At 39.7% G+C, this 16,803-nt stretch overlaps 1 long non-coding RNA gene across 4 annotated transcripts in view; it reads left to right on the top strand.

Annotated features, from left to right (window-relative positions):
* The first annotated feature begins 480 nt into the window (after nucleotides 1-480).
* LOC142818189 (uncharacterized) overlaps nucleotides 481-16,803 on the top strand; it is a 33,478-nt gene continuing 17,155 nt past the window's right edge. Inside the window, exons 1-3 of one of the 4 annotated variants that reach the window (XR_012906669.2) lie at nucleotides 481-582; nucleotides 2,984-3,119; nucleotides 3,677-3,731. This is a non-coding gene — a long non-coding RNA (uncharacterized LOC142818189). Of the gene's footprint in view, nucleotides 583-2,409; nucleotides 2,539-2,959; nucleotides 3,120-3,676; nucleotides 3,732-16,803 lie in introns of those variants that run through there. The other 3 variants (XR_003089262.3, XR_012906668.2, XR_012906670.2) reach the window with 3 other exon arrangements.

A 16,803-nucleotide genomic window follows, 5' to 3' on the forward strand; every position in this document is an offset into this window, starting at 1 on the left:
GAACTATAATTTATTTAGTATTTTAATTCCCCTGTCCCCACTTCCTCTCCTTCTTTATGTGCCTTCTCTACTACCATCATTCAGTTACATACAAATACAAATGAAAATGGAGTATGTAATAAAATGTAGATAGATAACTAGAAGACATGGAAATAACCTAATAGTCACATACATGGCTGCACTCCTGAAAACAGATCTCCTAGCATGGACTCTGGTACCAGTAAAGCGTCCCACTGAAGTCACCTTTGGAAAGGATGACCAGATATTACTACTTGCTGTATCTAGCTACCTACTTATATGGCCCTAGTCACCTTAATACCCGAGCACTTAATAAAAAAAAAAGTGTTTTGTACAATCCTATTTTATTTTTAACCGTTTGGAGTGTGCCTTTTTGTCAGGGATTTCTAGTTATGGCAACATTCCAAAATATATTAAAAGATTCCAAGGACAGAAGAGAACATTGTGGTCACCTAGTCTGACTCACAATAGGCCATAGAATTTCCCCAAAGAAATTCCAAAAGCAGATTTAGAAAACATCCAATCTAAGAATAGACAGTAATGGAGAATCCATCACAAACCTGGGTAAGCTGTTCCAATTGTTAATTACTCTCACTGTTAAAAAATGTATGCCTTATTTCCAGTCTGAATTTGTCTAGCTTCAACTCCCCACCACTGAGTCATGTTACCATTTTCTCTGCTAGATTAAAGAGCCCATTATTAAATACTAGAAGATTTACTCAGCATTGCTCGGATCTTTAATTAATTTTAATTAATTTTTGGTTTGTGGAAAATAAACTTAAAATGTACATACTTTCTTTTAAAAAAAAAAAAAAAAAAAAAAAGAATGGTCATGTAGCACCTTAAAGACTAAAAAAAAATGTAGATGATACCAAGAGCTTTCATGGGCTCGTGATATCATCTACATTTTTTTAAAATCTCTTAGGGTATGTCTACACTACAGAGATGATTGAAGCTGCCACTGTCGATCTTCCAGGGTTCAAATTAGCAGGTCTAGTAAAGACATGCTAATTCAAACGGAGATGGGCACTCTGGTTAATGCCAGTAAGTCCTACTTCCACAAGGAGTAAGGGAGGTCAAAGGGACAATGTTCTCCCTTTGTTTTCCTGAAGTGTGGCCAGCGCCAAAAGTTGAGTCAAGCTACTTCAACTTCAGCTATGCAATTAATGTAAATGAAATTGTATATCTTAATTCGACCTTGTCCCGTAGTGTAGACATACCCCAAGATGCTGCAGGACCATTTGTTGTTTTTTAAGTTTTTTCAGTTACACACTAAGGTGACTACCCCTTTGATACTTCATTTAAATCATTGCTCTGGGATGGGGCTGATGATGAGGGGTTCAGTATGCAGGCTTCCCCAGGGACAGAGGACTACCCCATCCCTCTTTCACCGTAGCAGCTTGGGGCCAGGTGAGAAGCACCTCTCCATGGCCACTGCAGCTCCAGTGGGCACAGCCGGGGAGGGAGTGCATGTCCCCAAACTGTGACAGGTCCAGGTTCATCTGTCCCGGCACTCACCAGCCAGAGTAAGGAATGCAGCAAATTGTGCACTTTCCCCTTGCTCTTTTATGAAGGGGAACAGCCAGCCATGTTCCCATACAAATGGAGAAACGAGCTTCAGGCCCCCCCTCCGCTGTCTCTAAAGGGCGCTTGTGGGGGTGGGAGGCTCAGGACTGGGGCAGTCCTGCCAGGGACGGTGTCCTCAGCCAGCTCCTTTCACCTGCCTAGTGATTCTGTCTCTTTTCTATTTGGTTTTATGAGAAGCAATCCCATTCCAGGCACATCCCATTTTCTTGGCACAACCAACGCTTTACCTTGCTTTAAGTTATGATCAGAGGAAGCTGTTAACTGAATTTAATGATCCTAGCTATTACTGTTTAGGAGGACTTGTTGAACAGACAGACAGACACATGGACAGACAGACAAATTATGTCAAATATAGATTTGTTCCCCTTGTAAATACTTATTATGTTAATCAAGTCACCTCTTAACATTGTCTTTGTTAAAATAAATAGACAAAGCTTCTTGAGTCTATCACTGTAAGCATTTTCTAATCCTTTAGTTGGTCTCATGTCTCCTGTCTCATTTTTCAACATTCTTTTTGATCTCATCAAAACATCATAGCTCACTTTCTTGAGCTCGTCACAAAAGTCTTGCTCGATAATTTGTTGGCAATGGCTCCTCTGGGACATTTTTTTGTTTGCTTGTTTCTCTCCATTCACAAATATGTGCTTTAAAGTTAGAAATCAAAAACTCCTTATCAGCAAAATAGGCAGTAGTGTGCCACCCGACAAAATGTGTCAAGACTCAACAGTTTGAGAACCAACCATGATTGGATATTGTGGAGGAAATGCTGCATTGTAAAATGACCCTATTATTATATTATTAAAAGGTATAAGACACACATACAACGGATTCAGATACATAAGCAGAGCACCTCATTTTGTAGGATGTACACTAGTGCACAATAACTTACAAGACATAAGGAACAATGCTCTAATGCCTGAATACCTTTTGCAGGTACGACAAATGCAACTTATTTGCCTTTAACTGCTCCCTGAAATTTTTTTGAGATACTGTATATTATCCATAGTGACCCCTGAAGTCTCTTCTCTGAAGGGGTTTCCTTACTGTAGCCAACAGCGACTACTGCAAAACATACTAATGTGAATGGGAAGTTTTCCCTTTATCTAGTAAAAATTGGAGACAGTTAAAACTGCCTTCCAACATTATCTTTGGTCCCCCATCTGTATTGTTTCACCTTTTATTTTATTAAATCACTATTCATGCACCCATGAGTCTAATATATCTAAATCTTTCTCAGATTATGGGAATCCCTTGTTCTGTCAAGGGAAATAGCACAGCATAAATATTACTCAAAATAGAGATGTAATAAACTTTCAAATATTCATGACAGACAGTTGTTGAATTTATATGGTAGTGATCTGAAGCCATACCTTCCTAGAGCAGCTAGAAGGGAGAAACAAACCACCAAACTCTGTCTAGAAGGAAGTGCAATTTCCAAAAATACTGACTCACGAAAAAGAAGGAAAAAGGAAAAAATGAAGAATAAACAAGCAAAGAAGAAGGGAAAGGAGAAGGTAAGGAAAAAGAAAATGAAGGCCTGGGAGAAAGAGGCTAGATGTGGTGGAGAGTGGAATTTGAGAGGGAACAACATAGTTAATTGGACACGAGAGAAATAAAAGGCAACTATGTCATTAAAGGGAAAAGAAGGAGAAATTACTCACTAGGGTCTGATCCAAAACTTATTATAGCCAATGGAATGAGGGCCTTAAAATGGTCATTCTATTCAGGCTCAGTCAGTGAACAGTCTATATGGGACAATGGATAGGCAGAACCAGGTCTTCAGCTTTTAATTCATAGGTCCATTATCTGATGACATTAATCATCAATACCAGATTAGCATGGCCCCATACATTGTTTCAAATAATGTCCATTAGCATTGACTCTGATATCATACAGTAAACCCAATGGGAATTTTGTGATGGACTTCAGGGAGTATAGGCTCAAGCCCTTAAACAGAACAGAATAAAAGAGGAGGCTCGTAGAGGAAGGAAGAGAACTCACCACTGAACACAAAGCAAAGCTTGCAATCCTCTTCCTTTGTCTTTTGTTTTCCAATACATGTTCACTGCAGATTACTGGAAAACCATCCATGAAGTCAATATTTTCCAGTCTCTGTGGGACCAGAGGTATGTTTGTGACTACGCCACAGATATTTGCAGTTCTGTTCCAGTCTCTTCATGCTGACTTGTAAACTTCTCTGTCTATAACATTAACACTAGGTGGGGAATCAATAGTGACTGCTAAACGTTATTTAAAGATGTTAAGTGGGAAAATGGGAAAACCGCAGAGCAGAATAGTATATTCAACTTACCTAATAATAAAAAAGTGTTTTGCTGTAATTAAAACAGGAAATATTTTATGAATTTTCCTCAGCTTCTCTTTGTGAGACACAAATCTCTGCAGTTGCTGTCCAAATAGTCTGACATCCCTGACAATAATATAATAACTCCCAATTTACAAAAATAACATCAAACTACTGTACCTTGGCACCAGTTCAAATATTTACAATAGCTGAAACCGCAGCATCTTCCCATCTGTATAGGTATGTCATGATAACATAGTAATGATCTCAATTGCAGGATCCAGATGTAACTTTGACAAAGGTAACTGAATGGAGCAGTTTTTAATGTCATTTCTATTATGGCCATCAAACTAAGTTTACTTTTAAGTCTACTACAGGTTGAATCTCTCTAGTCTGGCACTCTCGGGTCCAGCAACATCTGTGGTCCAGCATGCTTTTAGTTAGTTGGATGTCCCTACATAACATGGGTATAGCTAAGTTTCCCATGGCCCCATAAGGTTTGTTTACCGCCACCAGTCCTGGCTCTCAGTGTTCTGTGTTGTTATTTAGTTCTAATTTACCCCGTCTTCTAAGCAGTAAGCAGTGGAAGTGTTGGTAATGCTGCTAGACAATATTGACCTCCCGTGGTTTGGCAAATTCTCTGGTTTGGCACCAGTGAGGTCCCGAGGGTGCCTGAATAAAGAAGTTCAACCTGTATTAACTTTGTTCCATCACATCTTTCCATGATCCACTTCTTATGCAAATGATCATTTAGGCTCTGATCCTAAATAAGCATTCTAGCATGTGCATAATATTCGTCAGATGTATAGCAATCTTACTACTTAAATCAGCAAAATTACACAAAAGTGTAAATGCTTGGCAATATCAGGCCATAATACTATAATCTAGCCCTATTTATATTCCAGGCAAACACAAATAGCATAATAATAAGTATTACAATACCTTAGTACTGTCCATACACGAATTCACATCTTTGAGCAATACATTCTTATTTAGTTTAGAAAATCTAAAACAAATCATAGTCTGTTTTAGTAGTTCATCTCCTGTCCACATCTATTATGTTGATCAATGTAAAGGCCCTCTCAAAACAGGTAAAACAACTCAGGTTGTTAAATGTTTTTTCTCACCATTTGATGATGTATTTCTGGTAGAGTACGATAATATAATAACAAATCATACATCTATACCACCCACTTCTTAATAAATATGGGCAATTAGAAGATCACTTTTGACCAGAGAAAACACTAAAAATAAGGATGTAAAGAAAAATGTGAGAGAAAGTTAAAATCAGACTTAACATTTTCATTAATATAGGCCCAGATTTTCAAGATCACACACTCACAATTAAGCATGAAAAAACAAGTGTGCATAATTTGTGTATGCAATTACTGCAGCTAACTACATAATTGTAATAAAATGCATGTGCAAGTGCTCATTTAAATGTCTACCTGGCCTTTTGTACAATTACTTTGATTTTCAAACACATTTTGGGTGACTACATATACAGTTTCTGCATACACATTTGTGCAAACACAGCTCTGAAAACAAGGTTCTCTGTGTCATGCTGTCAGTGTTGTGGGAGAACTGAAGCTGCCATAATCCACAGTCTTTTTGTGGACATAACCTCCTTCCCCAAAATTGGAAGCAAGGATACTCCAGAGTCAGGAGAAAAAACTGGCCTTGCTTAGGTAGACAAAAACAGCTGTAAGATGCAGTTTTACTGACTGGGATAGATAAAGTGAAAAGACAGTTTTGAGGGAAAGGAGGAATGAGAAAAACTAACCTTGATTCTGTTATCTCTGATTATAAGTTTTTTTTACTGAAACTGCTTTCCCAATAAGGAGAATAATCTGTTGCTAAAAAATTGTTAGCTTATTAATCTTTAGCTATAGCCAGTGGTCCAGTGAATAGGGCAAAGACTGGGAGCTAGAGAACACGAGATCCATTTCGAAGTCTTCCACTGGTTTTCTATATGAATTTGCACAGATCACCTTAATCACTATGCATTTGTGCAACATCTAGCACAAGACTGAGGCCTGTAGGCATTCCTATAATAATATAGATGGGTCATTGGTATGAGAAGTCCTGAAGTACCCCAACTATAAAAAGAGAAGGGGGTCTTATGCTATACAGCCTATTTTTAAAAAAATACATCCCATACATACATCTATTCCCTTCTCCTTATATTTCCATTTGTTGCCTCTATGTATGGAATTCTCCCTCAGTTCCAGTTCAATGAACAAACGCCATCTTTGAATTCAAATGTTCCTGGAAAAACAAGTCATCCCGGTTGTTTAAAATAAACTGTTTACTATTTTAGCAGGGGAAGAGAAGACAAAAGAAATAGTTTTGTTGTCCTGAGCTCAGAATACATCTCAGATTCAATGAAGCTATGCCAATTTACACCAACTGAAGCTCTATCCTTCTGCATCCATGGAGTATATTATGGGCTATTCAGCACGGGGATCGAGCTTTTGAATATTATCTGTCCAGCATATATGAATTTATATTTGCTATTCATATGATTAAAGAAAAGGAAAGCCACTTTACTATATTTCAATCCCCCCTAGGCAAACTATAACTCATATTTGTAACATCAAAATAACCATATCATCCTAAATATGCCTCACCTCTAAAACCATAGAACATATACCACGATCTGGAGGGTCATATCCAGATTCATGTCAGATTCACCCTCTTGGCTTAGAAGCACATTTGGCTAAGTGAAAAAACAAGCAAAGATTTTGAACAACGAATTTAAATCTTATCCAAACTGGGCTGCTGTGTTCTAATGCTCATTTAGCTAAAAGCGGACATTTCATTCAAATCAGCCTCCATTTTATGTGTGGAAGGCTGCAGCTATTTGAATCTGTAATGCCAGCGTTCCTAGAGTACATTTGCATAATCAATCTAGGAAGACATTTACTTGATGAGGGAACAACAGAAAAGGTGGGACTGGTTTATTGGTAGCAAACAGAGCTGAAGAGCTGTCGTGAATGTACACTGAAAACATGATATGGGATTGGATATGTCTCAATCATCAGGGTATCTTTATGTAGAAATTATAAGGAAATTTAAGCCGGGTTTGCAGAAAGAATGGAACAGACTAGTGGTGTCTAAAGATAAAGAAAGCAAATGGATGGATTTAGATGGTCTGTTTCAGTCACTGAACTGATGGGAACAGGAAGCAAAACAGGTGTGAGAAGAAGCACAAAGATCTATTCACAGGACTGCTAAATAGGAGAGATTGGGGAACGGGCTTGGAGCCACCTATCCCCTTTCCCAGGGGCCTGGCATTTCTGTCCTCCGCCTGTCTGTTAGGAATCAAGTGTGGTGATAAATCAACAATAGGGATTACACAGAAACATATAGGAAGGTTCTAAGATAAGTGTGAGTGGAAACAAGGACAAAAGATGAGAAATTGTATTTTATATAGTATGTGAATCATAGAAATGAAAATACTGAGTGTCTGAAAGAAACACAACAGCTTTATTTCAAGCCTCTACTTCTGCTCATGCACACAACCTATTCACGGGGCCCTTTTTGGGGACTGTCACCTTGTAGAGGTGAAGAGGCTTGCAGGCTCCAATGATGCTCACATCTAAGTTGTTGGGAGCTTCAAGGGTCTCCCAAGGTAAACTGATCTAAGGGGAGGTGCCAGACAACACACAGTCCAGTCCCCGAAGACCTTAACATTGAATCAGGCAGAAGAGGGCCCTTGGATCTCATCAACTGTGAAAGTGGATGAAAGCTGCAAGTAGGACACCTCCAGTTTTTTGGATTTTCCCTGCCATTAGTGCTCAGGCCTCCAACTTGTCATGACTGTATGGTTACTGTAGGCACACCAGCTTCCCACGTTAAAAGAAATCATGGACTATAGGGCTATGTCTAGAATGCAGGCTTCTTTCGAAAGAGGGTCTTTCGAAAGCATCTTTCGAAAGAGCCTCTTTCGAAAGATCGCGTCTAGACTACAGGTGGATCTTTCGAAAGAGAAATCCGATTTTTCGAAAGAGAGCACCCAGCGAGTCTGGATGCTCTCTTTCGAAGACGGCCTCTTTACATTGAAGAACGCCTTCTTTCGAAAGAGGAGCTTTCGAAAGAAGGCGTTCTTCCTCGTGAAGTGAGGTTTACCGCCATCGAAAGAAAAGCCGCGTTCTTTCGAAATAATTTCGAAAGAACGCGGCTTGAGTCTGGACGCAGGGGAAGTTTTTTCGGGAAAAGGCTACTTTTCCTGAAAAAAACCCTGAGTATGGACACGGCCTAGGTGACAAAGACAGGATTAGTGAACCAGGCCGTCCCTAACCAGGAACTTGCATATAAGCCGTGATAGTTAGATGGTCATCTTGTACCTAGAGTGAAACAAGAATGCAACTTGGCAGCTACTACCATGACTGAGAGTTCTCTTTAAGATCCATCCTTCTTACCCCACATGGGGAGAGGACTAGAAAAGGTGCCTTCAATTTAGGCTGTCTCATACACTCCTGGCTAGATTACCACATCCAGTGGGATGGCTTTGCCTGTGGTCAAACTATAAACATTTACTTTTGCTATATGAAATATTCACACTCTGATGGATAATAAAGGTAATGCATGACCAGCAGGAACTGCTTTCATCACCAGGGAACTTGTGAGATACAACAACAACATTGCTGCCCTGAGTGAGGTGCCCAGATAAAGGTTCTCTCAGAGAAGGTGGTGGAGGCCATACCTTTTCTTGGAAAGGAAAATCTGCAAAGGACGAGTGCATTCCTGGAGGCAGTTTTGCAATTAGGAATAAGTTTGTCAATCAGTTTACAGAATTTCCTGTAGGAATCGATGAATGACTCTTTGTCTTGAGCTCAGTAACAGTCATCAGTGTGTATAGCCCAATGCTTGATTCTGTCAAGGATGGTAAGGAACATTTCTATACAGATCTTGACAGAGTCCTGACCAACATTCCCACAGAGAATAAGATCATTCTCCTCTGTGATTTTAACCTAGAATTAGACAGTAGTCAGATCTCTAAAATGGCACTATTGCAAAAGAAGGAGTAAGAAAGACTAACTCTAATGACATCCTCCTTCAAGCAAATGTATAGAAAATGACATGGTCATTACAAATACTCTCTGTAGACAAAGTGAGATGTATAAGACCAGCTGGAGACACCCTTGCTCCAGGGATTGGCATCTTCCTGACTGTGTTATTGTTAGCACTCAGGAGTTAAAGGATGTCCACATTATAAGGGCCACACATGGAACTGATAACTGTTGGACACCATCACCTTGTTAAATCAATCATGAATTTTCATATCCCCTCAGGAGATATGAAAGGAGACAAAATCAGTTTGAAAGAAATTCATCATGAAAGGCCCTTGAAGACATAGTGACTTAAACATAGAGTAGTGACTCGCTCATAGTGACTTCAGCAGTGTCTCCAAAGAAGTTTGCCATTGTGCCTACAGCTGATGATCCTGAACATTTCTGGAAAGGTTTAAAAACTGCCATTTTCTTGACATGTGCTGAGTCCATTGGCTGTTACTCAGCATCACCAACATTGGATCGATGAAAATAATCCTGAGATTTAGAGCCTGTTCAACTAGAAAAGAAGAGTTAATTGCATGTGGCAAAATGACATATCATACCAGCCGGAGAAAGAGTCATACAAACAATTCAAAACTGAAACCCAAAAGAAAATCCATAACAGCAAACAAGTGGTAACAAAAAAAGACCAAGCAAATTGATATGTATGCTGATAAACATGAAATGAGGAGCTTTTTTCGGTCAATAAGGGACATTTATGGTCCATGCTCTCATGGAGCCGTACTGCTCCAAGGGAAAGATGAGTCAATGTATTTTAAGGATAACAAGCAATCAAAGCCAGACGGAAGGAGCATTTTGAGTTACTCTTGAACTGAGTCAATTGTTTCTGATGCCTCTATAGAATCTGTACCTCAATGATATGAAAGAAAATCTTTTGCTGACCTTCCCCACCCTTGAAGAAGTAACACAAGCTATTACACATACCAAGAAAAACAAAGCAACAGGGCATGATGGCATACCAGCTGAAGTTCTACTTTGTTGTCTACTTAGTTTTGTAGTCTAGTACAAGTCTTGTATTTGAACTAGTCTATAAGTCTGGAGGTGAAGAACTGGTAAGGAACTTCCACAAACTTTTTCTTCATATCTACTATAATAAAAAGATTCCAAAAGTTTTAGGGAACATTAGTGTTACAGTCTTTAAGAAAAGAGACAACTCAGAGTGTGGAAACTATCGAGGCACTGCTTGCTATCTACAGCAGGAAAAATTCTTGCTCATATCCTCTTAAATTGATTACTTCCTTTTGCTGAGGAAATACTGCCAGACTCAGTGTGATTTTAGACCATTTTGTGGGACAACTGACATGATTTTCTTTGCCAACCAAATCTAGGACAAGTCTTGGGAGCAAAATAGGACTTCTTCAATCTAAGAAAGGCCTTTGACTGTGTCCATTTCGAAGCCTTGTGGAAACGTGCTGGTCAGATTTGGTTGCCCTCCAAAATTTATTCAGATCCTAAGGCTTCTCCATGCTCAGATGACTGCCACAGTTCTTTGTAATGGCCTGGAGACAGAACCTTTCATCATCTTAACTAGGGTTAAGTGAGGATGCATTATTGTCACAACCCTGTTTTCCATCTGCTTACCAGTTTTTTGGGTCCTAACTAGAGATTACCTCTGCAATGGACACTACATCCAATACAGAATGGATAAACAACTCTTTAATCTTCAACATCTATGCTCAAAGTCTAAAGTCTTCAGTATGTCCATTGCTGATCTTTGGTATTCTGATGACTGCGTCATCCTCACACATGCAGAGAATGACTTTTAATCCATACTGGATTTCCTCACACAGGCATACCGAAGCCTAGGTCTCTCACTCAATAGTGAGAAGACTACAGTGCTCCATCAGCCTTGCACATGAGCCCCCACAAATCACCATCAAAGATCAGACTCTGGAGACAGCGGAGAAACTTTCTCAAAACTCAACAGTGAGATATTGCACAGGATCCAGTAATGCAAGGGCTTTCTTTGGGAAATTGCTCCGACACGATTTCACGAACTGTGACAATGGCAGGTCACCAAGGTCCAGGTCTACAGGACAATTGCTGTTCCCACACTTCTTTAAGGATGTGAAATCAGGGTGACCTCTCCATTGGGGATGTAAAAAGTCAGTTAAAAAGGTAACCGTGTAAAAACCCATTGAAAAATCTCAGCGGTTATGAGGTTACACACTCTGCGGGCTCTGCTTTACACTGCTTAAATAAGCTTTATACTGTGGAGCCCGCAGTGAAGCCACCAGACCTTGCTGGCTCCACTCCTAGGGAGGAGGCTTCCCTGCCACAGCGAAGCTGTTTCCCAGAGAACGGAGCCAGCAAGGATTACCAGACACACTCATGGGGAGGAGATTTCTCTGCAGCTGGCCCTGCTCTCAAGAAGCCAGCATGTAATCTATGGAGGAGGACTGGGCCAGGCTCTCCATAGACAGGGGTTGCTCCAGCTGGACCAGCCCCTGCCTGCGGTGGGTCCCTCAGGGATGGAGCAGCCCCTGCCTGTGGCGGGTAGGAAGCTGCTCCAGCTCCTACTTTTAACCACAACCAGTAAGCATTACCTATGATGCTTAGCAGTTAGCCGGTTAACCTTTCACATCCCTACTATGAAAAACACCTCAAGAGTCTGGAGAGGTACGTACCATTAGTGATGCTTCCAGAAGCTCCTTTGGCAAGATCACTGCACTAATGCCAGCAGCCTCACTGAAGCCAATGTCACCAGCATAGAAGCAATGATCCTCACACACCAACTCCGCTGGACTGGACACTGTGTGCAGATGCCAGACTCTCAGCTCCCAGAACAAGCCCTGTTTTCTCAGCTCCCCATGGCCAGAGCGGTCAGAGGAAACACTACAAAGGCACACTGAAGGTGAATCTTAAGAAAACTGATGAGGACATCACAAGCAGGGAGGAGCAAGGCACCAACCAAACCAAGGGCACCATATCCTCCATCAGGCAGTGGCCCACTTCAAGGAGAAAAGCCTCAGAAAGGAAGGAAGGTAGGAAGGAAGACATGATACAGATAATCAGTGAATGAATGAAAGAACTGTATAGGGTCTCCTTGACACCTACTTACAAAAAGAGTCTAATGCTTGTGCCCACAAGTGATATAATCTTCATGCAAAAAAAAAAACCCCCACTGAGACTAACTCGTTGGGGGGAAGCCCTCCCTGCCTGCTGTGTGGCTAAGAAGATTCAGATGCTAGCATGGTTAATCTAAAGCTGTCACCAGCATTATAGCTGTACATTTTTTAAAATTCGACAACATTCAGATTGACCTATGCTCATCATTAGTGGTAATGCTTTAAAGACACTTGTTGATTTAGGTGACTGATATGTAAGATGCGCAATAGCTGATTTATACTTCATGCCAAGCAAGTCTGATGCCAAGATTTTCAGATGCTTAAGGTTATAGCAACAATTTTCCACTGAATTATCTTAATTAGATGAAGCTGTTGTAGGGGTAGCCCCAAATCGCTTGTTACAGCTGAAGTGGGAAACAGATTCTATGCTTACTACTCTTTGGCAAGGTTTATATAGCTGCAATAGTAACAATGGTCCCTCCTTGAGTAAAAAGGTGGAAGGGAAGCTGCAAAGACTAATTAAAAACTTCAACTGTGTAAAGATCAACCTCAAATAAATGAAAGTGTTCATCGGGGCTTGAACTGGAGAAACATATTTGGAAATAGAGAAAACTTCTGAACATTTACCTGGTTTAGAACTCAATTTTAGAATATAAAATAAAACTAGTACTAATAACAAGATATCTCACTGTATACTAGCCAATTTCACACTGGATTAAGAGGAAAGGGCTCCCCAACTCAAATTATCTTCAATTTCTGTTTTAAAGTAATCCCCCTCTTTTAGGAGATGGAGAAAAGAAAGGGACTTGAGGGCTGCTACAAAAAGATAGAGAGGAAAGAGATGTTTGCCTAGCCACTATTTAACTGTTTGGGGGGAAGATCACAGCCATCAGGGCACAACTGAGGATAACAGAGAAGAATTTGGATGTGATGAGCTACCAGCTGAAAAAGTGAATGAGAGAGAAATCCTTGGGCATTTTTCATAAAAAGGCAAAATTAAATAGGGAGCATTGAATAAGGATGACCCAAAAGTCCCCTGAAATATTCAGATTACTTAGTAGAGCTGGTAAAGAAAATATTTACCACAAGAAAGATTTTTTTTAATTGTGAAAAAAACAAACCAAAATATAATTTTTTAAACAGCATAAAAATAACACTTGAACATTTGGATGGAAATAAACATTTTCTCATACAAATTCCTATTTTTGCTAAAAAGACTTTTTTTATAAAAAAAAATTAAACACTGAACAAGTTCTGCCATATAGGTTACTTTTAGACACTTATCTGAAGAGTGCCTGACTTCCCTTGCAGATTCCCCCAAAGTAGCCATCATCACCACCTAAGCCCTAGGGGACAATTAAGCTCCTCTGGAGCAAAAAAAAAAAAAGAGAAAAAAAATAGAGAAATCATCTCTTTTCAAATGGAAAATGTATTTCAATCCTTATCTGTTTACTAAAACCAGCCATGATTAAAACACCTCATAAATGCTTAATTTCTTCAAGTAGCAATAAAATGACACTTTTAATTAGAAAACTACATTAAAATGATAAAATCTGAAAACATACGTTATTCTAATTTTTAAATAGGAAATTCAGTGTCAGCTTTATTCAGCCATTCCAAATGCCACCAATTCTTCAAGTCAGTAATGTCAAAAAGCAAAGCACCTAAAAATATACTATACAGATTCTTAAGTGATTTATTTAAGCTGCAATTCTTAGGGAAATGAAGGGGAATTGCTGGTTTCATTCCAAATGCATACAACACAATTTTTGCAACCCTTATTTCTCAAACTACAGAATTAAAGGATAGTTTGCAAACTAGGGAGTGTTGCAGTGCTCGTGTATTTCACCAATACTGCAGCATTCACAAACTACTTCCTCTTCCAGTTCCAAAGAGACTCCCAAGTAAGACAAATTCTTTATATAAACAGTTAAGTGATTGTGCCTGTATAGTTCAGAATGCTCCAAAAAAGGATTCCAAACACACAGGGTATGTCTAGATGGAGCCATGTAAACTAGTTTACCCAGCATAGGCAAAGAAGCGGGGATTTAAATAATCCCCACTTCATTAAAATAACATGGCTGCCGCGCTTTGCCGACGATCAGCTGATCCGGCACAGTGCAGCAGTCTAGACGCAGATCTGTCGGCTGGGGAAGTCTTTGCCGACCAATCCCTTATGCCTCATGAAACAAGGTTTACAGGAGTCTAGACATACCCACAAAGTCGTAAATGAAGTGACATTTTCTTAACCCACCAATTACAACTAAATCAAACAATTTTACAGTTCACACAGTGACAGGTGTATTAAGTGAACATGGATACTATATTAAATCACAGCACTGACCTACCCACGCAGAGCAACTCATAAACCAACTCTCCGTTACTATATAATATTTGTTGATGACACTAAGCTAGGGGGAGAGGTAGATACATTGGAGGGCAGAGATAGGGTCCGGAGTGATCTAGACAGATTAGAAGATTGGGCCAAAAGAAATCTGATGAGGTTCAACAAGGACAAGTGCCGAGTCCTGCACTTGGGATGGAAGAATCCCAAGCATTGTTACAGGCTGGAGACCAACTAGCTAAGTACCAGTTCTGCAGAAAAGGACCTGGGGATTACAGTGGATGAGAAGCTGGATAGGAGTCAACTGCGTGCCCTTGTAGCCAATGGCATATTAGGGTGCATTAGGAGGAGCACTGCCAGCTGATCTAAAGAAGTGATTATTCCCCTTTATTCGGCACTAGTGAGGCCACATCTGGAGTACTGTGTCCAATTCTAGGGCCCCCACTACAGAAAGGATGTGGATGCATTGGAAAGGATCCAGTGGAGGGCAACTAAAATGATTAGGGGGCTGGGGCACATGACCTACGAGAAGAGGCTGAGGGATTTGTGCTTATTTAGACTGCAGAAAAGAAGAGTGAGAGGGATTTGATAGCAGCCTTCAACTTCCTGAAGGAAGGTTCCAAAAAGGATGGAGAGAGGCTGTTCTCATTAGTGACAGATGGCAGAACAAGGAGAAATGATCTCAAGTTACAGTGGGAGAGGTCTAGGTTGGATATTAGAGGAAACTATTTCATTGGGAGGGTGGTGAAGTCCTGAATGGATTACCTAGGGAGGTGGTAGAATCTCTATCCCTAGAGGTTTTTAAGTCTCAGCTTGACAAAGGTCTGACTGGGATGATTTAGTTGGGATTGGTCCTGCTTTGGGCAGGAGGCTGGACTCGATGACCTCCTGAGGTCTCTTCCAGTTCTAGGATTCTATGATTCTAAGGGAAGTCGAGGGAAGAGTGTTCTTCCTTCGACTTCCTGCTGTGTAGACAGCGCCAAAAGCCAAATTAAGCTATTTCAACTTAAGCTACATAATTGATGCTGCTGAAGTTGCATAGCTTAGTTTGAGTTTAGCCCTGCTGTGTAGATGTACCCTTAATGAAAACGTGTCTCTTTCATCAACAGAAATTGGTCCAATAAAAGATATTACTTCAGCCTCCTTATTACTCTCACATCTTGGAACCAACACAGCTGCAACCACTCGGTTATCATAGTTATTTTACATTCTGATTCTTCCACCTTTATTCATGCTGAGTAATACAGTACCTAACTATCTGAGTAGTGCCATTGAAATCATAACATTTGGCACTGCTCATGGAGTGACTCATTCTGAGGAAGTGTGGTGGAACAGGGCCCTGAAATTACCATGGTGCATTTTTGACTGAATGATAAATTAGAGCTAGGCAAATATTCCAAAACAAATCCCTACAAATATGCCATTCAATTTTTAAACAAATCTGCTCTGACTGGGTTTGCAGCTTTCTGTAATTACTTTCCATGATTTTGTATCAGACAAAGAATGTTCACTGGAACACTGAGTTTTAAAGGAATGTTGCAGAATATCTGAGGAAACTATAAGGAGAAATTATAATTTCAAGTATCCATACTTAGAAAACTGACTGCAAAAGTTGCTCTTTTCCAAGCAGAGAAACATACCATGTGACCTGCAAGTCCCATTAAAACAAACTGAGTTTTGAGTGCTAAATACTAATAGTGAACTATTCGTGAATAAACAATAGACCAGAATATTAGAAGTTTAAGTTTTACATTTTCTGGCATTCGAGTGTTTATAATTGTATCTTGAATAGGAAGCGATTTTATTATTTAGAGTCATTTTCCTTGTTTGATTTTTAAAGAAGTTTTTTAAAGGAAAATTTAAACTCTATTCTCTACTGATCTCACTGTAGAACAGAAGTACCCCCAGTAAAAATTCATGCATCTAAAACTTAGTCCACATATTCCACAGATTTCAGCAGGTGTTGGTTCTAGTCTCTATAAAACTTCCCAGTGAAATGAAAGAACAGCAACTCTACAACTAACATCAATAATATGTGTTTATATTATTCAATACATTTTATATAGTATTCATGATCCTACAAATGGTATAACTTCACCGGCCCAGAGCATTTCCCACAATGATCTCTAATTAACTACAATATTTCATTCTATGAAACGCAGTTATTTTTCCAGTTTTTAGTTTTGTGAATCTTTTTTACAATAGGAAAGTGTTGTTCTTCAACTTCAACTATCCCTCTAAATGTCTATGGCAGATTTTGCTCATAGTTTCGAAAACAATTTACTTTGGGGCTGCTACCCGAACTATGAAATTTTCAGTTGAAGAAGGGTTTTTTTTTTTAGTGACAAGCTTGTGAAAATAGGGAATTATCGCAAAAGTGATATCAATGTAGCCTTGATTACAGCT

The sequence above is a fragment of the Pelodiscus sinensis genome, chromosome 12 (genome assembly GCF_052426305.1).
Source record: "Pelodiscus sinensis isolate ZL-2025 chromosome 12, ASM5242630v1, whole genome shotgun sequence".
Taxonomy (NCBI): Eukaryota; Metazoa; Chordata; order Testudines; family Trionychidae; genus Pelodiscus; species Pelodiscus sinensis.